The 23611-nt window shown below is 42.9% G+C and overlaps 1 protein-coding gene across 9 annotated transcripts in view; it reads left to right on the top strand.

Moving 5' to 3' along the window:
• ASB7 (ankyrin repeat and SOCS box containing 7) overlaps positions 1–23611 on the top strand; it is an 84742-nt gene that overhangs the window by 31364 nt on the left and 29767 nt on the right. For 8 of the 9 annotated variants that reach the window (XR_015275954.1, XR_015275952.1, XR_015275955.1 and 5 more), the window contains 3 exons: positions 12761–12843; positions 21763–21828; positions 21982–22152. The gene's annotated coding sequence lies outside the window, so the exon portion shown is untranslated. Of the gene's footprint in view, positions 1–114; positions 225–12760; positions 12844–21762; positions 21829–21981; positions 22153–23611 lie in introns of those variants that run through there. The other variant, XR_015275947.1, reaches the window with a different exon arrangement.

Below are 23611 nucleotides of genomic sequence, written 5' to 3'. Positions count from 1 at the left end.
TTCTCAATTGGTAGAGTTGGTGTACGCTTAAAACAAGTGTGTCTGAGAGTGGTGGGTGCTACAGGGTCTGTATTTCCCTCACCCTTGATTTGATCTGTTGCAATGTTTTTACAGACCCCTCAACATCCATTAAATAGTCCTAAAAGGAGTGAGAAAGGTGAACGAAAAGAAGCTTATAAGGCGGTGTGTTGTACAAGAGTAAATACTTTGAGGAGGAAATGTAGGTCTGTAAGTAACTGATCTACAGCAGAACCATCTATTATTTCTTAAAGACCACAGCATTGGCCATAACTCTTCTTATCTGACTTGCAAAAACAGAGTTTATTTGTGGTCTTTATAGACTCCAAATAGATCATCTCCTGTTCTGTCACAAGTAATGGGAAGTTAATGGAAGTGTTCCTCTAAATTCTGTCCCCAGTTCTGACTCTGAACCATTGTAACTCCACTGAAGGTGGTGGTTACTCAACATTTAATCTGCTGTGAAAGAGCAAATAATTGCTTTGGATGGTTAGCTTGCAGTCCTGATTGTTTTATGGCCTAACAAGGAGAGTATTTTTGGAAGGTATTTGCAAAATACTTTGTGAAGGAACACTAGGAGGGAGGGATTCTGTAGTTCAAGCCAACTTTATAAGCAACCAGCAGACAATTTTATTTTTCTCCTGAAAACATTGCCTGTTTTGCTAGAGTTACTTAAACTCTGATATCTAGTCCTGAGTTGGTGAGATAATTTCAGTTTGATGTTCCATTCCATATCTTGAGAAACTTAACAGGTCTTATTCTCCAGTACAGCAGATTGGAGTAGATCTGCAATGAAATGTAAATTAATTTTATTTTAAAGGCTTAATTAATTTTGAATCCATTCTAGATTGAATTTTATTTAGATTAGCATAACAGCAGGTTCTTATGTTCTTTGCTGAGTGTGTGATTGCTTGCAGTCTGTGCTCACGGTGTGTTTAAAATACAAGGTGATGAGTTTGAATAGCATCTCTGGATGCTGTGGGTCTGGAGCTGTCAGATCTTCCCTTGTCCATGAAAAGCCAAAGGTAATGCTGGAAAAAATCACTGTCTTTGTCTTGTGCACCTACAAGCCAGTCTAAGTGGGATTTTTAGGTTCTCATCTGTTCCTACCCAATTATAGCATTTGCATGGAGTAATAGAAATTTAGATGCAGCTTCATCTAATGGTGGATTTTCAAACCTCAGAGGACCCCACTGCAGGATGTGGGTTACTGAAAATGACTTCCAAGCTGTGTCTGTCTCGAGCAGCCCAACTTGAGATCCATCCCCTGGCTCTCATCTCATAGTGGGTTTTAATATAGCTGCTAGGAAGCAAAACCAAATAATTTTTAGAGAGCAGTCAGTCTGAAAATAAAGTGCCCAGGATGTTTGGTAAGAGGATGAAGTTTAGATGTGTGTGGGATTGTGTGAGGGAGAGAGCAGAAAATGTGCCTTTTGATCTTACAGAAATGTTTGGTATGTGGGTTGTTGGGCTTAGAAGTTTGAACGTCCTTAATATAAAATAATCTGTGTGAGTATTTGAGTCTGTTCCTTTTCAACTTTGTGTGAGTTATTTAATGATTAGTGAGCCAGAAAAAAATCACTGTGTTTTCTGATGGTTCAGGCACCCTCCTGATGTGTGGAAGACTTGAATTAAAAATTCCCACTCTGAACCAGGCAAAGCAATTAAGGATGGGGATTTGTACTCGCATTCCCAGCTTTTAGTGCTGCGATTACAGGTTTGTTAAAATTGTGCCACAGAGAGAGAAAATAACAAAACTGTTACACAATCTTCAAGGCTGACCCCAAAAGGTCATTCAGAGCAGGTTCCCAGCTGGATGGAGTCCAGTCCTGATGTCTCCCGCTCTTGTGAACAAACGACTGAGGCTCATGCGGCTTTTTTGTCCCTGCTTATCTGTAATCCACCTGAGAAAATTAACCCAGGCCTCTTCTGGTTCCCTGAGCACCTTACCTTGAGCTCTGGTGTGGTTGTGTTCGGGTGTCATGTCCGTGGAGGTTTTCAAGGCCAGGCTGGATGGCTTGGAGCAGCCTGGGATAGTGGAAGGTGCCCCTGCCCATGGCAGGAGTTGGAATGAGATGAGCTCTCAGGTCCCTCCCAACCCAAACCAGTCTGTGCTTCTGTGGGCACCCACCTCCTTCCAGTTCTTGTCTTTGCTATCAGTGCTGACTTTCCTCTTCACAACTTGTGTTCCACACCTCACTGAGGACAATGGGGAATGAGACATTCCTTGTTCCAAAGGAGACCATCCCAGCAGGTGGATTGAAAGGGGTCTTAAGTGAAAAATATCTAACGTGATGTCAGTTTTTGTGATATTGCTCAGGACTTTGCTATCTTGGCTAAAGACTCAATACTTTTTTTTTGTAAAACCAAAACATTTTACCCTGCATTTTCATTGACTTCAATTCCAGTGTTTCATTCCAGATCACTGATTTATCTTATGTTTTTTTAAGACTCTAACACTTAGCAAAGTTCTTTCACATCACAACCAGTTATTATTTTAATGAATCAAACTGATTAAGGGCACAAAAAAATGTTACAGTGACATATCTGCATTATTAATACTATATCCTGTAACTGCTTTTAATTTGTTTATGTCCAAATAAATTAAATTAAGGGTCTGTTTTAGGAGTCTCATCAGTTGTTTTCAGCCAATAGTAGGAAACACTTTAATGATTCCAAATAAGAGTTCTTTGAAAGGTTCCCAGATAGGGGCAGTTTCAATCTTATCTGATAAATAGCTTCAAATAATCTTTGCTGCAAATTGAATCTTGTGGTTTGTGTTTTCTTCTTCCCGAGTTTGGGCACACTGATTTTTTTTCTTCTCAAGCCATTTTGCCAGAATTTTTGAAATCTGCCATTTTGAGCAAAGAACTTTGCTCCACTTGAATTGCTTTCATGATTCATTGATCTTCCTTCAGTCTTGGTAAGAGAACAACTTTTAATGAGAATAGACTCCTTGTTTTAAAGGGCATTTTTAATGCCCCCTATATTTTGACTGGATGTTCAATATTTTATCCAGTGCTTTGTTAATTTGTAGTTATCTTGTCAATAAAGTGGCTTTTTACCAGATACATGGAGCATAACAGTTATTAGTTGTATTGGTATACAGCTGAACTTGCTGGCTTGGAGTATTTCCTGTGCTTCATAAATACTTGTATAATCTGTTGTGCAGGCTCAGCTGTTCTTAATTCTAATGTGATTCATATTGTGCTTAGAAATCTGACATTTTTGGCTTGTCAGAAATATTAATATATGTTAGTGCCATATCTATCGAAAATTGACATGTTTTGTGCAGGGCCTTAATTTTCACTTCTTTATATTGCAGCATTCCATATTGAGCAATGCAGCTTTGTTTGCTTTCAAATTTCCCTCTCACCTTCAGCCCTGAGAAACCAGAAATAATTAGATTATATCTTCCTCTTGGCTCGCATAGTTTTCACTTGTAGTGAATTATGCCATGCAAAACTATCCCTCCAGTGAGAATTTGGTTGTCATTGTTAAGAGCTACATCTGGACTGTGTAATGCTTCGTGTGTTGCACTACAAAGAGTCTTTGCCCGTGGCTCAGTCAGAACTGTACCTCACCAGTGAGTTGGAATAGCTCTTTCCTCTGGCAAAAGTGCCACAATTCACCTCCCCAGGCCTTTCTGCTGTGCGTAAGGCTGTTGGACGGACAAAAATGTTGTTCTAAACCTCCAAGACTGAAATGACCCTAACTCTTAACAGCCCAAAGTATTACAGGAGTGTTGACCTCTGTGTGGACAAGTTCTGTTTCTTCAGTGGGTGATGGAAGTTCAGACTTCCATCTACTTGAGCCAAATGCTTTATCCTGGTAGCTGGAGGAAAGTTCAGCTACAGGAAAGAAGTCTGAATGCACCTTTAAGGTCTGTATGATGGTGAATGAAAAGCCTTTTCTCTTCAGCCCCTTCTGTATTTAATTACCCAACCGCAGAAGAGCTGAAGCTTTTGTTTCCAGGTTGAGTCCCGATTTCAGCTGGGAAGTAATGAATGTTGCTGTCTCTCTGTACAGTCTTTCATCTTGCTGATGATATCATTTTCTTGTATAATCATGGGGGTAGTAAATGATTCCTATTCCAACTTCCTCTTTAAAATCAGACTTGGAGATTCCCTCACTCTCCACAGAGGTTTTGCTGCTCTGATGCCACGCTCTTTACTGGTACAGACCCACCAGGTCTTCCCTGAGGCTGTTTTGATTCTGATAAGGCACTACAGAGCCTTCTCTGGAGGATTCTCTTGGTTGTGGAGTAACAAAGAAGCAGTGCCACTTGATTGTCCAGAGAAGAGCATAAAAAATATGTGAACTTTGATTTGGGGTGTTTGTTTGGATTCTTGTTCTCCCCTGATCTTCAGGGTCAGAGACCATCAAGTGCTCCAAGCAGAAGTGCCCCTGTTGGCAGAAACCTTGGTGGTTGCTCTAGTTGTATTAAATTCTTCCTTGCATACTCAGAGCTGGTGCTGGAGGAAACACTTGTTGAAACAAATCTGGACTGATACTGAATTGAGGTAGCAATTAGGTGCTGTCTTTTTCTGTCCATGCAGAGAAAAATGCACAGCTTGAAGCCTCATGTCTCTTAGAGTTTCCTGTCCTCATCTGTGTCCTCTCCTATCTCCTTTTCCCGAATCTATTACAGAATCAGCAGAGTCAACTATTCTGCATCCAAAAAAATCTGCTTGGAATTGAAACCTTGAATGCCTGTTTAGTGCACTATTAAGAAACTTAGGGGTTTTATTGTAGTGTTTAAATGAAGTCTGGCCCCACAGCTGGCTGTCCATCTTGGGGTGGTGGCATCTGTTCCGAAGGCAGGAGATGAGCTGACGCTCGGTGAAGTTCCCTTGACTCATCTGCCTTACCAGAACATACCCCAGCATAGATATGTCATGGGTTTGGAGTAGGATTTATTCTCAGAGTAGCTACTCACAGCTGCCTCTTATTGCTGCCACGCACAGATGTGAGGTTACAGTAGGGTTCTTCCCCAAAATGATGGATTGTCACTGTGACCTTGACTTCTGCTCCCGTGGAGGTTCACGGCCATAAAAACCACTTTGTTCAAGAGTAGTGTCTGTAACAAATAAGCTCAGCTAAACCCTTGCTTTTTCACTTTTACTGATTTCATCCTTCTGTATAATGGGAGTTCGTACAGAGAATTAGATTTCAGTGACTTTGTTTAAACCTCCTTATCCTTGTCTAATTAAACTGAATGCTTTAAAGATGATTCATATCACTTGACACCCTTGTATCTAAATGCTCTTTTAGATGGAAAGTGAAGGAAATGTGCAGACTAGAAATTCAAATTCCTTTCAGTTACTGGAAAAAGGGGGGGCTTTGGGGGTTTAGATATTTGCTTAAGCTTTCACTAGAAAGCACTATGCTTTTTCAAGATCTGGAGTAGTGATAGCCAGCTCCCACAAACACAATTTCTCATAAAATGTTCCTTAAAGGGAAGAGTTCAAAAGCTGCAGCCATAACCCCTGCTTCAGTGCAGAGCAGCTTCACCAGCTGTTGCAGAGGGGCACCAGCATGTTTTGGAGGTTGTTCCTTCAGCCTTTGGCGTGCCCACATTTGACGTGTTAGTAGGACCCAGAGTTAGGTACAACCTTCTCCCAATTCTACCCATCTCCCCATGCTTCCAACTTTCTGGTTTTGGGAATTATGGTGTATCCCAGTGAAGAAGTTGGTGGGAAAGGGGAGCAGGACTGTTTGATGCCCCCACCACAGGACAGCTCTGGCCTTGTGACAGATTTTTTTCAGATTTTGTCAGCTCGGACAACAAGGACGCACTGAAATGAAAGTTTTCTGCCATGTAATGAATGCTTCTTGCTAAGCTACCAGGAATGGCTTGGTTTTGCATAACATTTTGTGTACTGTGCTTTCCAGAAGGCGTGGTGTGAGTAACAAAGGCAGGGTTGAAAGATGCCATGGGTTCCCTTCCTCCTCATGGCAGGACTTAATGATATAAAGAACACAGTATTTCATTGATGTTTGTTGCCATTTCTGCTTGTGGGCTTTTCACAATACTGTGGTCAGGAAGATGACAAGATAAAGGATGACTAGGGTAGATCTGCTCCCTCTTGTAAAATAGGAATAATTCCCTTTTCTGATTATATTTCCTCTCCCCTCCCTTGGAAAAGATGACTCAGAAATCCATGACAAAGGAAATAAGTTCATTTGAATTTCTATGGAACCTTGAAAAGCCGCTTTTATAAAGTCCTGTTTGGAGGCTTTCAGCAGTGGCCTTTGACAAGAGCAGGAGGCAAAACCGAAACCCATGGTCCAAATCGTCTGGTGTCAATGGGTTGCCCTTGGCTCTTGCTCAGTATTGCAGATGGAAAATGAGACCATTACTCATTCTTGGGGGTTTGCTGTGGTATCCAAGTCTTCAAGAGCTGTAATAGTAGAAATCTCTGCCATACAAGGAAAAATCACTGTTAGCTAATCTCAAAAAAAAAACCCCAGCACAAATCTACATTTTTTCTATTTGGAGGTGAGGGAAGAAGGAACTGCCTCAATGCTATGACCTATTTCCCTGTGCCTTTTCAAAATTTCTAATGTTCTTCTAAGTAAGAATTTGGATTCAGCCTTCATTTTTGATAGTGTGTTCAATGATGATTGTATGCATTCAGAAGAAATACTTATTTTCTCTTCTTTGAAACAGAAGTCTCCAGCAGATACAGAGGTGCAAACATGCCTGTTCTCAGTCCTGAACGTGTGTTTCAGGAGCAAAATGGTCATTCTCTGTTCTCAGCATGATGTGAAAACATGCAGGGTGTTGAAAACAAGAGCAGTTTTATCGCTACATTATGGATGTAGAATAGGTGCATCTGCGTGAATAAACTGATATTGCATCAATGGGCTCTTTATGCCAAAAGAAACTCTGGCTGCCCTTGTCAAAAGTTAACATTTGAGTTGCCATCAGATTTGCAAGTTATGTTCTGAATTCAGTTATTCAAACTTTGCTCTCCATAATTCATTCTGCTCAACTGTTGCTGATACCGACAGTTTTTTCTGGTTAATGCAACTCAAAAAAAAAAAAAATGTGGCAAATCTTCAATTTTTCATTTTGGATTGATTGTCTTGAAACACAACTTCTAAAGAGCAACCTAATGTATCTTTAAAAGATGTTCACCTGCTTTTGGGCATGAGTATGGAGGTGTTGGACCCAATGTTCAACGGCAGAGAAATCTCTGAAGTTTGGAAAAATCTCTCAGAGTTCAGGCTGCCAAGTTATTTCAGTAAATCAAGTTTCTCTTCACTGAATTAACTGTATGTTTTTAAAAACCATTTTTAGAGCCATATTTAGAGAAATAATATAATGTATAATAGGTCTGGTTCTGTGTTTCTTTTATTTAAGCAGTTCTCAAAATAACAGGTGGCAATAGGAAGGCAAATAATGGAAATTATATGAGGCCATGCCTTGAGAAAGACTTTTTTCTTCCATCAACATTTGAGTTTATTTCTCCAAAATTAAAATCTGACAAGTGACTTCTGCACTTTTTTCCTAATTTTATTCCAGTCTGCATCCCTGAAACTCAGCACTCGGTCTCTATAACTTGTTTATCTGGCCCAAACCCTGACATTTCTACTATTGAAAATACTTTTATTTCATTAAAAATACAAGGAGCAGGGGAGATTTTGCAGATAATCCTTGGACAGGGTCACCTCTGGTATTTTTTGAGTGAGTTGTTTTTGCTAAATAGCCCACAGAGCCCGTCAGAGGTCTGGGAATCGGCGCTGGATCGCTGCTGGCAGCCGCTCCCGCGGTCCTCGCCCAGGCAGGGGACAGGGCACGGTGTCACTTGGCCCTGCCACGGCTGCTCCTTTCTCATGGCTCCCCACAAAAGCTGACCCTGAATTTTCCAGACTAAACATTTGAGATGTGGAATGGCCGTTTTAGGGTCAGGAAGGACAAGAAGCAAACGGGCTCAGCCTGGGAGTATTTCTGTGTATCCTCCTGGTTTGTGCTGGAAATATGCGTGTCTGGTAGAGCCTTTAAAGATGCATAATCTCTATAATGAAGCCTGCTCTTAATTAGCAGTTTGTTTTAATATGAACATTTGCATTTTGAATTCTGCCTTCCAGCTCGTGTAACTCAAGGCTGTGTGTTTGCAGCAGTTGCCTGAATACCGAGGGTTTTCCCCTCAAACCACCATGCCTTATTGATGGTTTCTAACACTTTTTTGAATATAAGCACAGTGGTTAATGGATTGTTCTCTGCTTGAGTTCACTTCAGGCAGTTATTTGCATGCACTCTTTTTTGTAATAACAGAATTAGAGGGTGTGTTAAAAAGACTTACAAGGAGCAGATGAAGCAATAAACAAGCAAAGAGTATTTGTATGCAAATGCTCCAAGTGCTTTGTCATGTTCTGGGATCTGTTAGCCACCTCCACGTGTCCAGAACTTCATCCCCATCAGCTCTTTGTGCTGAGGCTTCGTGCCAAAGCCTGGTGAAGTCAGTGGGGCTTCCCACCACCACTGGTGGGCTTTGGACTTGGGTCTGAGAAAGGAAAGAAGCAAATTGTTACCAGGCACTCTGATTTTGCCAGGAGCTTCCCTGTATTAGGAAAGATTTCCCTGTGCTTGCAATAAAACTCACAAGAAGAATTGTCCAGCTTTTGGAAATTTTTGTTGTCACCTGTATTGGCCACTGGCTTGATCTGGTGACCTCAAGAGCTGAAAGCATTGAGCCTGTTGTGCCTGCACAAGACAGACAGCAGCTCCTCAAGCTGGAACTGGGAGAGATCAGTGTTTTTTGTAGCTTCTGGCCAAAAAAAAGAGGACAGGAAGCCTGTTGACCAGTCAGACCTCAGTTTCATGTGTACAGCCTATCAGTCTGTTGGGTTCACTATAAAGTTATCCCTGAGGTTTTCAGAGTAGGTGATTTCCATCCTTCTCCCCTATCCCTCGTGCCTGCAGTGTCTGGTGTAAGCTGTAAGAGCCCTGAGAAATCCCTCTGTTCCTCAGCTGAGACAAGCTGGAGCTCTTCCAAACTCTGTCCCACCAGTGCTGTTACCTTTTTATTACCAGGAATTGCAAGGTGCTGTTGTGCTGCTGGGAATGAGTGAAATCTGTGTTGGTTTTATACGGCTTTTGAGTTGTTCCAATGACTCCAATAAGCTGCTTTGCATTATAGGACAGGCAGTATCTCAGGAGACCTCCTAAGTCTGGCTTTTTTTCCATGGGCTTGATAATCAGGAAGGATAGTCCCTGCTGGGAGGAGAGGGAAGGAAGGAACAAGGAGACATGTGGCGTGTGCAACCTGGAAAACTTGTCTCTGAGCTTGACTTGACTCCATCCAGGGAAGGAAGCTGATGCTAATGGCTCTGCATGAGATAACAAATTATCCTGGAGCATGTGTTTTCTGTATTCATTACAATATGTCTTGGGGGGTGGAGGAACAGGATGTATAGTGTGTGCTTATTTCTGGAGCCTCAGGAGAGCTACCCAGATGTTGAAAAGAAGTAAGGAAGAGTTGGAGATAAAGGAGAAAGACCTCCAGGGCGGGACTGTAAAAGCTGATCCAGAATAGGAGTCATTGTGTTTTGCTCACAGTCACACCAGCTGGCTTCAAGTGGCAGGGGAGCTTTCCAGAGAAGCTGTGGACAGTAGGAGGATAAATAAGGAATTTGGTCCAAAAGGGTGAAACAAAAAAACGGAGGTCTGCAATACACCCAGAAATAATTATTTAGGCACGCTGTCCTGAAGCACAGCTGCTGGGTAGCTTGTCCTAATGCAAGCCTTAGGTGTAGTCAGAAATATGGTGATGCTGTGTTTGTTGATAGTTGTTGTGCAGTTGTCTTAAACAGGATTTTTAAGGAAACACTGGTAATCCCATTGCCACGTGTGTTGGAGCTGGTTCCCTCCGAGCTTGGCTGTCAGGGACTGCAGCAATGACCGATGGAACTCACTACACTTGATCATTGTGTGCTTGCAGTGTATGTTTTTTTAATGAATTATTCCATTCTGGCCCTTCCCCAGGGCTTTCCCAGGATTTTCCTTCTGTTCTGTGTAGGCTCTCTGCAAGGACAGCAGTAGGGTTGGTGCAGCAGCCCCACTGACCCAGGGTGGTTGCCTAGTGATGCTTCCTTTTGTTCTTCTCTGGTGATATTTTGCTATATTTTAATTTAATCTCTGCTAAAACCACAGTTCAGGATCTCTTCTGTTGCCTGAGCATCTCATGCTTTCTTGTCCTAATCAAAGGGTATCTATTTCTTTCCATACACACACTACTGTAGAGAAAAAACCCTACAAATTTTAAAAAAAATCATCCAGGCTTCCCCACTATTCCCTGTCATTTTGTGTATTTGCAAGAATCCAGATGTTGCTGCTATTACTAGGTAAGGAAAGCCCAGAACATCTGGCTTCCTTGTGAGTAATACTGTGGTTTAGTTGTCCTGAATTCAGTGAGTAAACTCTAGTTAGTTACTTATTCCCAAAATACCAGAACCTTGTGAGATAAGGAGTTAGGACCCCTCTTCCTGCTGTTGCTGATCTGTTCCCATGTCCTTGCCTTTCTCACAATTGGATTTTCAGAAGCGAGTTGTGCCTTAGCAAAGCTCTTCTTGGCACAAACTTCTTGGATGCATCGATCAATCAAAGAGATTGGGAGGGCCACAACCTTTCCAGAGTCCCAAAGGAGGTCAGTTCTGACTCTTCCTCCACTCCAGGGAAAACAAAGATAATCTACAGGGGTACATTTTGATGGCTTCAGCAAAATACTTGAAAATGGTAAAATTTTATCCAAACTGTTGTAACTTCTTGTGTCTGCTGGACTGAAGTGGGTGGATGAGGAGAGTAAATCAGCAGAGAGCTGTGAAGGCCAGGATGATGGGCAGTGCAGTGCAGCTGACAGATAATGGGATGACATCATCCATTTCCTGGAAAATGAGACATTTCTGGCCAAATTATTCCAGACCCCTAGTGCTTAAGTGAGCTGGTGAGTTCCTGGAATATTTTAAGCAGATATATCAGTAGTCTAGGTGTAATGTGATTAAGGATGAGTAACAGCGAGATATGAGTCAAGATGAGGATTTCTGGTAACTCTTCTGTAGGCCAGTGAGAATCACATGCAAGGAGAGAGAGGGAGGTTGAGAGAGATGGCCAAGATGTGAGAAAAAATTAGGTCATTTAACCCTTTTCAACTGAGAGTAGAGAGTTCTATATAAGACTTTTTTTCCCACTGTATAGGAAGACTCATTAATTGGAAATATTGAAACACCCAGAACACCCAAAAATTCCATGAGGGAGGTGAAGGTTAGGGAACAGCAGAGAGCTTCCATAGTTTGGAAGAAGACAGCATTGCTGAGATTTTGGAAAAGGCAATTCTTGCATTTTGCACAGTGGGGAAGATGATTTCTGGTTACTAATTGCAGTTACCTTCTGTGGATTTGATGTTTATGTCCAGTTGTAACACAAGGGTAAAAACCTTAAAGAGAGGCTCAGCCTCAATGCCAGAAGGTGGAAAGAGACTCACTGGATATTGCAGACAGCTCAAGACCAAGAGGGGTTTACTTGCCAGTTGTTTGATTCCAAATTTAAAATGAAGCAAATACTGGACAAGGAATTTGTATATGTATTTCCTTGGTGATTAATATAAGGAAGATGCAACACAGGGTTTGGTACCTTGGGGTGGGAGGATGGAGGTGCTGCTCCAGCACTGAGATGAGGATGCTCATGAGCAGACACACCTGGATCACTCTTGTTGAAGCAGGTCCTCCCAGAAGGGCAATCTGTTTTGAGTTCCTCTAAAGAAACCAAGAAAACCTTAAGAGTTAATTATAGAGACAAAAAGGACATACAATATCAACATAAATAAACCTTTTTAGCACACCCAACAACTTTCCAATCAAAATTTTCAGAACCATAAATGTAAGCAAGGGCTCTACATGCCTCATCCAACTGCTGAAATCCAGGTGCTGGTATGTTTGGACAGGACCTGCCTGTCTGGGCTGCTCACAGGTAATTGTGCTTGGGAGGCTCTTTAAAAGACAAAAATGCTCCCACCCACCCTGTGATGTGTGTCACACTCACAGCAGTCTCTGCTCAGCATATCTGGCAAATGTGAGCTTGTCCTTTCTCATTCTTGTAAGATCAGTTGGTCAACAGTGTCTAATTATCTCTATCCTGAGTATCTAATTATCTTGATATTTATTGACTGTTTCGACTTGGTGTTTACAGGCTGTCTCCTAGGAGGAGACATGGAGTGTGGGTGGATGGGGGTCAGGGAGGGCAGAGAGATGGCTGGGACTGAGTAAAATCCATATTCTGGTTTTTGGGAAATTAATACCTTTGTGAAAGTGGAGCCCTGTGATCCATATTGAGTGACTTCTAAATGTCAAAGGAAATCAGTCCTAAAGGATGGAGAGCTGCCCACAGGAGAATCCCAGTGGAGTTTTTGGTAATGAGATCCCAGCTTGGCTGGGGATGGCTGCTATGTGCAACACGCTTTGCTTCTGGTTTTTTATGGAATTTTCTGGGTTCAGCAGGTGTGAATAAAGTGGATCCTTCTAAAAAGGGTTCAACACTTCATTTCAAACCAGCAGCTCTTTGTCAGTCTGAGCAGTTGCCTGGCAGATGGAACCTCCTGGCCCCCTCCAACCTCCTTCATCGTGCGTCATCTTCATTATCACTAAATTAGCTGTGTTGTCATGTGGGATCTTGGGAAATGTGCTTTTCTTTTCCTTGAATCCAGAAATATTAAATGACATGATGTTCTTGTTAAACAAGGTGGAGGCAGGAATGGAGGTGGAGCAGAGCAACACTCTGAGGAGGAGTAAGGAGCTGTGGCCAAAGCCTTGAAGAAACTCAAGGTAAATAATGTTTCTATTGCCCTATAAAAAGTAGCAGGTAGGAAACAAGACCTGAAATCATACACTGAACACATAAATACGTGGAGTTCTGTACATGGCACTTAAATTCCATGAGAACACCTTTGGAAATGCCTGTTGTTTTCTGAAATATACTAAATAGCAAGCCAAGAACAAGACCACCTGATTATGGGGCTAATAGTTTTTATAATAGAGTTGTTTTGAAGTCTTACAAATTATTGAAAAGAAACAAGATTTGTTGAGTGGGTTAGTCTGTAGATTTCAGACAGTGCAAATGCATGCAAGTAGCAAAATACTGGTGAAAAAGTCCTGTCATGCAGGTGCTCCTTGATCTTTTAAGTTGGTTAATAAACAAAAGCAGGTCTGCAAAGCCTTTTGTGCTGAGCAGGACAACACAGAGACTAAACCTCCCCAGAACCTGGAAAAATGACAGTAGTTTGTGTGTTTTCCCATTGGAAGGAAGGAAGGGGGTGGCTGTGGGAGTCCCAAGCACCATCTACCATGGGTTGGGATCAAGCACAGGGAACATGGACATCCTGTTCTCTCCCTTAGCATATACTTTTCAATCATAATAGGCATCTCACTTTGCAGCTACTCCAAGTAGCTGCTTAGAGGAGTTTAAGACGAGGGCAAGCATCAGGATATCTGATCCCTCCTGCTGGCTGCTGCTGGTTTGTTGTAGCTCCATCCCACAGCCCTGACTGCAGCATCTGCCATTGCTTCTTCTACTCTTTGCAAATCCCTCATAATCTGGGATCTGGAACATCCCAGACAATGAATTTCACAATGAAATTACTCTTGTGCAGGAAACACACTTTCCTTCTCTGACTGATTATTTCAATAGTTTTACCCTGATTTGTTTATGTAATGAGAAAGGAGTGGATTGACTCTTCAGCTTTTCCATTCAATTAGTCTTCATGCTTTACCCTCCAGTTGTCATTCATGTGCACTTTTCTATGCATACAAGCTATTTTTATCACTCTTCTGGTTTTATTACAAACTCTTGAGATGTAGGGAAGGGCAATTCCAGAGCTGGATGCCATGCTCAGAGCATGGATGAGCTGTGAATTTTGTGTGAGTTACCTCATGTTACCACCATGGTTCAAAGACCAATGAAATTCACAGTGTCATTTTCACAGAATCACACAAGGATTTAGGTTGGAAAAAACCTTTGAGGTCATCAAGTTCACCCATTGACCCACCACTGCCAAGGCCACCACTAACCCATGTCCCCAAGTGCCACATCCACACAGCTTTTAAAACCCTCCAGGGATGGGGACTCCACCACTGCCCTGGCAGCCTGTTCTTGCAACACTCCACAGTTCCAGTTTTGAATGCCCTGAAGGATTTTGCACTGTTGGTAAAAGAATTCCTTTTGTATTCATTTTTATGAGCCAGTTATGAATATGGACCATCCACAGTGTCTGAGGATGGGGAATGCCAAGTCTTGAGCTCTTCTCACAACTTGGTAAGAACTGAAGGAATGGGCTGACAAATTAAGAGCAATCAGAGTGGAGAAGAGACTTCAGCCTCTGAACAAGCAGTTGTAGGAGGGAATCGGGGATGAAGGAGTTGTTTTCAGCCAGAAATGAGTGGCTCAGTTCTTGGGGAAAGGGGCAGAAACAAGATAATTTGGTGACAAATGTACCTGACTGTCTTCTTTTAGTTTCTCACTCCGTCAGATGCAGTCAGCCACTGGAGTCACAAGGTTGAGATATTTTCTTACTCCAGGGGCTCTGTCTGCTCCTTCAAGCACTATTGCTGCTGTTCCAGTGGGGTGTTTTGGTTTCAGTCAATTAAAGTTTAATGGGTTTGGTCATTTCATCTCAAACCCCTCACAGTTCAGCAGTTACAGCAGGACTCTTCTAAACTTCTACTAGGAAATTCATGCAGACAGAAGCAACTTCCCATAAACAAACTAAATGTACATTGGGGTAGAAATCCATCTTTTGAGATATAAACAAGGAAAGGACATGTACATGGAATGAGGAGTGAAGCTTGGAATTTAAGTGCCTGGATGTCCAGTCCCCTCTGGATGACCACTTGAGCTGATAGAAGAGTGGTAGACAAGAATCTATGCAAGAGGATCCCTAAAAACAAAGTGAAGAAACAACTGATTAATCTTTGTCTTGGATAAACATTTTAATGGGAATATTTGTGGGATTTAAGTGGTTCGAAAGTCACAACTTGAGGGATGAAGAAGTCTCAAAAAAAAACGTAATCATCATACCCCTATTCCAACTCCTAGTAGTAAGAGTAAGACCAGTAGCTGGATGCTTCAACACAGAAGAATTTTAGACTTTATACTGGAAAGGAAACGGACTGGGTATTGCACATCTTGAATTTTTCAGTAGCTGGAAATTAATGAGGGATATTCCCTTTGCACATGAGCTTGTGGGGTCTTGCCTGTGCCTGCCGGAGGGACACTGGACACAGGCAGAGCTGAAGCAGCTGCTGAGGCTTGGATTTGGTTACCCTTGCTGCTAAGCTTTAGACTTGCTACCTGAGACACGCTTCTGTTCTTTGGTTAACTACAAGATCCATTTATTAGTTTTAATTTGAGGCTGCTCAGAGAAGCTGGTGGCTGCCCCACCTCTGGAAGTGTCCAAGGCCAGATAAAACAGGGCTTGGATTAGCCTGGGATAGTGGAAAGTGTCCCTGCCCATGGCAGGGGGTGGAATGAGATGGTTTTTTTACCAACCATTCTGTGATCAAGATTTCTTGTTTGTATCAGTTGGGAATGCTGGTGCTGCTACCGTGTTGCAAAGGAAATGAAATACTTCCAAAGGCAGCAACCTCTTTAAATGTTTGGTTTGAAAATACAACACAGGATGCAATTTTTACCCAGGGCAGCTGTGTTTGACTTTGTTTTCAAGTGCGTGCAGCTCCCCGGGCAGCTGCTGCATCGCTGCCATAGCACTTCACAGGAGGAATGAGACTGATGCTCATATTCCCTTTACTCTCAGAGGCATTATTTCCACATTTTACAAGTCATGATCTATGCCTTGTTAAGACATTTAAAAAGCTTTATTCCAGGAAGTTACCAAATTTCTTCATTTCCCACCCCCTCCCTTTCCACAGGGGATGTTCTGTTCTGCTCCTATTACATGCTCTACCTCTTCACATGGTGTTTGTAAACACTGTAGATTCCCTGCTTCCCTTTGCCAGCACTTTCCTCCCCAGAATGGACTGTCTGAAATCAGCCCTTGCAGCGAGGGTTGCTCTGGGTTTCTTTTCTCTTTCCTTAGGATGGGTCTTTGTGCCATCTGAAGCTCCATTCTGCTGTTCTGTTTCTCCATCTTAAAGAACTGCCAGATTTCTGTGCTCGCCTGAAGTTCTTCAGTTCTCACTTGTGGGGTTTCTGTGACCCTCTGCAGCTTCTGTTTATGTTCTATAAAGTGGTTTGTCCTTGTATTGCAGCACTCAGGACACCAGCCCTATCCTTACCTTTCTCATTTCTTTCATTTAGAAATATTAAACCTCATTAATGAGCTCTGCCTTGGGGTTAGGATTTTTTTTGTTCTTGCTAATGCACTTATAAAGTTATTTGGAAACTTCCTAGCCAGTAAGGTGTTCTGGTATGTTTGAGTTAGACTTTCCTTTGCCTTCTCCAGTGCTGGAGCTCTCATGGAAGCAGAGTTACATCATCCAGCAGGTTCCTTACACAATGTGTATTATGTACTCCACTGTGTAACGGAGGAAAAATCGTGTCATTATTCCCTCCAGATAATAAACCCCAGCTCAGCTCAAAGGGGAACTATTTGGAAAGCAAACAGCTCCCTTTCTAGTATCATCAGTGGGTGCTTTTTCAATATCCTGTATAATTTAGGGCTGAAAGCACCTGTCTTCCCAGCCAGATCCACGAGGCACTGAGGCGTGACGGGCTGGAGCCCAGGCACTGGAATTCCCTCCTGCTGAGTTATTTCTTTAGCCATAATCAGCAGTCACTGTTTATCTGCAATCTGACTTTACACTGCATTTTCTGTGGGTCTGGTGAGACTGAAAGCCTGCTTTTGAATCAGTGGCAGCAGCGATGCCTGTACATGCAAACTGGCAAAGGGTCACATCTCTGCTCCCAACCTTCTCTGTAACACCTACAAGAGGAGAAAAAGGGCTTGATACAAACCAGTAAGGGCTCTGTTTCAGTGTAAAAGTTGGTAAAAGAATATGAAACGTGAGCTGATTAGCAGGGTCTCAAAGACTTGAAGTATCTAGTGATTCTCTGCACAATAGTTCCTCATGACATTACCCTGACAGGCCAACCTTGGTGACAGCCAAGGGGCCATACATTGCTTGAAATAATTAAGCAAAAATATCTCACACATGGCTTCTCCCCAAGAATGTGGCCTTACCAGGTTTCAATTTTATTTTGTTTTTGTTCTGCATTATGGCTTGTTCTGCTTGAGGTTGGTTGTGGGGGTTGTGACAGGGGGCTGGAAAGGAGAGAGAGAAGAGTACGCTTCGTTTATTTTGGAGGAATACATATGATTTGCAGATGAACAACTACTGTGATACATTTTTGTTACCATGTCTGATTGTAGCTCTAAATGATGGTTATATTAATAATAGATGAGGAGTCGTGGGCTCAAGTGTTGAGATATTTCTGTGATTGGTTTTCTACAAAGTCTTTTGGTTTTAAGACAAACTTTAACAAACTTATTGGTTGGTGCAGAAACTGAAAAGGATTTTTATCCACTGGAATTGTCAGAATTGGTTTAACTAAGCAGGTACCTTTTAGGCAATGTTCAGTGCAGAAAGGGAATAGCTTTGTGTCTTCTTTCCAGTCTAAAGCTGCTGGGAACATTGATGGAAGCCATGCAGCCATGAGCCAGGGCAGCAAAGCTGCCCAGGTCACCATAGAAATGCTCAGGAATCTCTGATTTAGTTCAAAAGTAAATTTTAAAAAGCACAATGTTTTTAAAAAGCTGCATGTGCTTTCCCATAGGACGTATCTCCTCACATTAGCAACAAGGATGGATTAACTGGATGATGGATGAAAGAGGATCTCTTTGAATCTTGGTTTGGAACATGAAGAAAAAGAAGCAAATTTTTGTTTATTTTGAGGCTTGGAAAAATGAACTTGTTTGTTACATCGCCACTCAAAGTCTTTTCTTGTTTGCATAACTTTGCAGAAGGTTGAGTTCACAAAAAACAGATGCTGACTTCAGTCCCTCAGGTGGTGTTTTGTGAGCAGTCCAAGCTGACGCAATGGAGATGCTGCCAAAAGAAAGGTTTCACATCCCCTCTTCCTCCCAGTTGTGGGTTGCCACTCGAGCTCTCAAGACAGCACCAAAATCTCTGAAGTCATTGGAGGGCTGGTGCTAGGCTTGGTTTTCTGGGGCTGACTGTGCCAGGGCTGGTGCTGGCTGGAGGGAGGGAGGATGTGAGGCCAGGAGGTGACAGGAGGCAGCATTTGGACAAGCTTAAAATAAGCAAGGGGCTCCTCCAGCTGTAATGCTGATGGAAGTGACCTTCAGCACCAGACAACCTCTGGGCTGTGTCATAGAAAAGCACTCTTTTCTGGCTGTTCTGATATATTTAAATGGTTGTTCAGTAGAAGAACCACCAGTGCTAGGGTCTGGAGGTGACACATTTTGAAAGGAAGCTCAGAGATCCAGTTCCTTGAAAGGATCTTTTCGGACAACTATCGGTAGATAACCCTGGCCAGACTTTAAGGTCTCAGTGGGACAATCAAAGCCTCACTGTGGTGTAAGGGCACATTCAAAGGCACAGAAGAAGCTGTACAAACACCTCATCTTGCTGTTCTAGCATCAAGAAAGATTTAATTAAGATTAATAATTATTTTACTCTTCTTGAAAGACCATTCTTCTTTTGATACCTTGAAAGTCAGCACATGGAATTAACTGGGTTGCATCATTTCATAGTAGCTGTCAAAACCTCTCAGTAGCTTCAAACTCAGTAGCTGGAGCAGGTCGTGGGACACTCGCCACTTGGCCTGCAGCTCATGGGTTTTATTGTTCCTGGGAAAGAAGAGGAACAGTTTCAGGGAAATCTGGTGGAACAGATGTAATAATGGATCCAGGAGTACTCACTGCATACAAGTGCTCTGCTTTCTGCTACAGAGCAAAGCAAACATAAAGCATCTCTTCATTTTCTCTTGTACTACTAAAGTTTTGTGGTTTTTAGTTGAATTCTAAACTGTTCTGTCTAGAGGTGTGGAATAATTTGCTTGGAGATTTTGGGAGCTTATTCCCAATGTATTTGGAATGTACACCCCTCTGTGTGCAGAGTTTGGGCTATTGAACCCATCAGCTCGTTACTGTTTGGATTACCTGGCATATATTTCCATCTATATATATACTTCTATATCTATATGTTCTCCCAAGCTATTTGGACCCTCCAAATCAAGTTCAACAATGTGAAGATAAACCAAATGTTGAGTGGGTTTGCTTCTATCCATCCATTCTCTCAAGATATTTGGATCCACCAAACCAAGTTCAACAATGTGAGAAGGGTTAGGTTCCAATCTGGATACTCAGCAGATTTCAGTAGAATTGATGAGTGGGTGAAAAAGGGGACCCAAATGTGGTGTTGCCATCACAGACGAGGTTGGAGGAGCTTGAGTTATCCCAGATTTGTGCCTGGACCTTCACGTGCCCATCAGCTTGGGAATGCTGAGGATGCTTCACACACAGCTCTCCTGAAACTGCAGTGACCCAGCCATGAGGTCTGAGAGCTCCAGGGCACCAGGAGCAGGAATATGAAGTGTAAGGAATAAAAACTGGGGACACAGGACACAAACTCGCAGTGAAGCAGTTTCCATCATCCCTGCAGTACGAGCAACTTGGATTCTTAGGTGCTGCTTAGGGTGAAATTCATCCCACCTGAGGCTGTATAAAACTGCTGAGTATTCTACTTACTTTTCTCCTCTTTTTTGGTTTGGCTTTTTGGGTTTTTTGTGGGTGGTTTTCTTTTTTGAGGAATGGGGTGTGGGATTAGGTTCAAGTGTTGTTAAAGGCTCAAGTACTGAGGGCCTCTGCAGAAAATGAAGTGCTCAAGAGGATGGCCATTTTCATTAAGTGGACCTAATCAAGCATAGATAATGGGGAGTTAGTCCATCTCTAAAAATCATGATGTGTGTCACATAAAAGGGGAGACTCACTGTTATAAGTTTATTTAAGTGAAGAGAGATTTGGCTTCTTATGGATTTGAATCCTTCTAGGGACTATTGGCATGGAAAATTAAGAGGGATTTTTGCTGGGGAGGTGCCTGGAGGCATTACCTCTGTCTTGGTCATATTTATGCACACAAAAAGAACCCAAAACAGGATTGTTAACCTCTCAGACTTCTCCAAGGCATTGAATAGAGGCTTGTGTTTCACTGAGAGAAAGCAGGATGTCATCTGCTAGAAAAGCAATTTCATATTCTTTATCATGGGCTGTGATGCCCTGAATCTCATTTAAGGCTTTGAAGTTCTCCGAACCCTCTTGCATTATCACCAAATCCCCTCCAGTGAACGTGTTCAGGGTAAGGCACATATCTTAAAGGAAATAGCCATGCAAGGAGCCTTCCCTGTGATAGCTGAGACGTTCGTGCAGACATTGCAGAGCGTAATCTAAAACTTCCTTGGCTGCAATTAAGTAAATCCTGTGTCCTACAGCACTGAGATAATATCTCCACAGAAATGCTTTTTAAAAGTTTCCTGTTTCCATTGTGTTCTCAATCCCCATGGGATAATATTCTCATTCACTAAGTCCTGGGCCCTTACAAAAAATAATAATTAATGCAGCTTTGAGTCAATGGGATTCCCCAAGTTTCTTTTTTGGTTTTTGCTTAAGGAGCATTGCAACACAGGGTTTATTTGAGCAATCTGGGGGGATGATGGGGTTCTCACACAGTGAGCCCAGGGACATGAGAGGGAGGCAAGGGAAAATGTGAATTCTCAAGGATGCACATCAGACCATTTTATCCCACACTTTGTCTGCATTGGCAAAGCTTTTCCCTCTCTCTGTCCCATCAGTCTGTGCTTTTGGAACTGCCTTGTGATGAGCACATTGGTACCTTGTACATGTGGAATCAGTCCCAGCTCTGCTTAGTCAATGACTTCACATGCCTCAGTTTCTCTGGCTGTAACAAATGACAACCAACACAAGGGCATATAAATAACACCACAGTTCCCAAATCATTTTAATCCTCTTTTCTGCATACCCCATGGCTCTCTACCCAGCCTGGGAGCCAGCAGCTCATCCTCCAGGAGGATTTTGAGCTTCTCCAGTGAAAGCTGTTGGACAGTGGAGCCTTTGTGCAGCTGCCTGGTGGCAGATGCTGTCTGGTTCTCCAGAGGAACCCAACCCACAACTGAGTGGTTTGACTCTCCCTGATCTGCTGGAGACACTGCTCTGAAGTGAGTCTCAGGAGGAGACCACTGTGTTTCCCAGGGCATTTTGGATCTGCTGCTCCATCCCAGGGAACAGGAGAAGGAGGAGAAAATGGTCCATAAAATTTCCATTACTCTGAAAAGCAGAAACATCTGTTGGAGCCTGCGAGTGAGGTTGGAAGTGGTATTTACCAGCAAGAAACTGGCATCTTGTCTGTTCAGACCCTCTGCAAAATAACTCCTGCTTCCTCCCATGGAAAATAACGTGGAGGAATCTCTGAGTCAGGACCTGCCCCAGGCACTGAAAGGCAGCAAACTCCTCACTCTTAGCCAGGCTGTGTGGATGGACCCACGCTCGTGGTGTGTCTGCCCGGGCTCTGAACGAGGTGCATCCCATGAAATCCCAGCTCAGCAATGGGCTGTTTCTAATAACAGCCTTACACAAAGTCAGCTGTTCTGCATCACGCACTCTGGTTTAGGAACTCAGCTCTTTAAAGCAAAGTTTCAGAAAACAAGCTGGATTTTTTAAATTTTTTAATTTTTTATATTTTTTTTTTTTTAAGGAGGGAATTGGAGGAGGTGGCAAAGCTCCCAAGTTATCCAGAGACCTGTGGTTTCTCCATGCCCAGGTAAAATGTGTGTTAGGGAAAGGGCAATGGCCTGCCTTTTAAGACAGAGCCTTGGGTCTGCATGATGCTTTGTGGCTCCACACAGAGCCCATGACTGCCTCTTCCATGTCAAATTTGCTGCTAAATTGACAAACACCTTCTCTGTGATTGCAGAGCTGCCCCAGCAGAAGCTTCTAGAAGAGTTAGAGGTCTTCAATTCAGCAAATTCCCTTTTCCTCCTGTTGCTCCAGTGGTGTCCTGCTGTCCTGGCTTTGTGAGGTTCCCAGAGTTATTCTGGACCCCGATAAATCAGACCTTAAATATGGAGAAATTACCTGCACCTGGGTAAGTCAAATATCCACCTATGTTTTAAAAGAATCAGAGGGATGTGTAGCTTTGGAATAGGTTGGGTTTCTCCTGTTGCTTCCCAGTTTGGTCCTTCCCCAGACTCCAGGTAAGACCAGGTGTGCTCTGGGTGACCACCAGAGCAGGTTTTTCTTGGAAAAGGGCATGAAATCCAGAAGCTGAGTTCTATTCCTCTAGGTATCTTCTGCCAGGTGGGGGTCTGTGGCAAATTTGTCATTTGAAGTAAGTCAAGAAGGCAATTTACATCCTTGGCTTTCATCACAGGATGATTTCCCAGCTGCTTCCTCCAGTCTGTTTTATTGTGAAGCATCTCATTAAAAAGCAAAGGGGATTTAAAAGGTGGTTTGAAAGGCAGAGGTGAGAAAGGTTGTCCTGTGTCACTGGTCTGGTGTTTCATGGGCACAAATCACTTCATTTGTTCACATCCCTGCCTTGCTCCAAGAGCTGGGATGAACACGTGAGTCAGTGTGTTCTGAGCAGAGGATGTTCCTGTGTTGAGACATTGGCTAATTTTGGAATTAAATCATTTGTGAGCTCTGTGCTTATACTGAGCTGGTCACCTCTGACATGGGTTGATTTGTCAGGTTATTTCCTTGGCCTTGTGCAAATCTTTTTGAGACCTGACTGTGGGTGCTGCTGCTGCTTCCCAGCCATGCAGGGCTGTTGGAGGAGGTGTCTGGGTTTGCCCTGGTTTGTCCAGGGGGCACAGGGACGCTGAAGGTGCCAGGGAAGGAGGCCAAGTCTGTGACAAATCCTAATCCCCCTGCCTGGGGCTGGTGCAATACATTAAATCTGTTTTTTCTCCCTTCCACCTGTGCTGCACAGCTGGAGAGTGGTTGGAGGGTGCAGTTGTTTAGGGGGTTCTGTGCATCCCTCTGGAGCATCCAGGCTGAGCACTGTCAGATACAACATCCCAGGCTAAGCCATTAGAGTGACTGTACATGGCATTTCTCTCTGTCCTTTTGCCAGGTTTTCTTCTGAGAATAATATATGTGCATTGCAGTGTTGGCTAACAATGCCTAGGACTGCTGGAGGAACTCTTGCAAATGACCCATTTTTTTTGGTGAGATAATCTGTGGGTTATTAAAAAGACATATATTTAAAAATCCTAAAGTCAACAGATTTGCATGAAAAATTGTCTGCCTTGCCTGGCTTACTTGACACTTTGGCTGTCTCAGAACAGATGGGACAGTATCCAGCTGTGGGAAAGGAAATACATTTAATGTTCATATTGTGGTCATTGAAATGTGAGGGGCACCAACAGGCTCATAAGGAACCATTGAGAAAATCCCCAAAGCCTATCAAAGCCTAGGTTGCATAATTTTGACATAATAGCACTGCTTGGAGTAGCTGTGCTAAATCTAATGGATGTCCAGACTGCTCTGCCCTGTCATGAGAGATTAGGCTTGATTAAGACCAGTGTATTTCAAGAAATCAT

The sequence above is a fragment of the Cyanistes caeruleus genome, chromosome 13 (genome assembly GCF_971803275.1).
Source record: "Cyanistes caeruleus chromosome 13, bCyaCae1.hap1.1, whole genome shotgun sequence".
Lineage (NCBI taxonomy): Eukaryota > Metazoa > Chordata > Aves > Passeriformes > Paridae > Cyanistes > Cyanistes caeruleus.
Note: the sequence above shows the minus strand (reverse complement) of the source record. Positions and strands in the feature narration are given on the sequence as shown.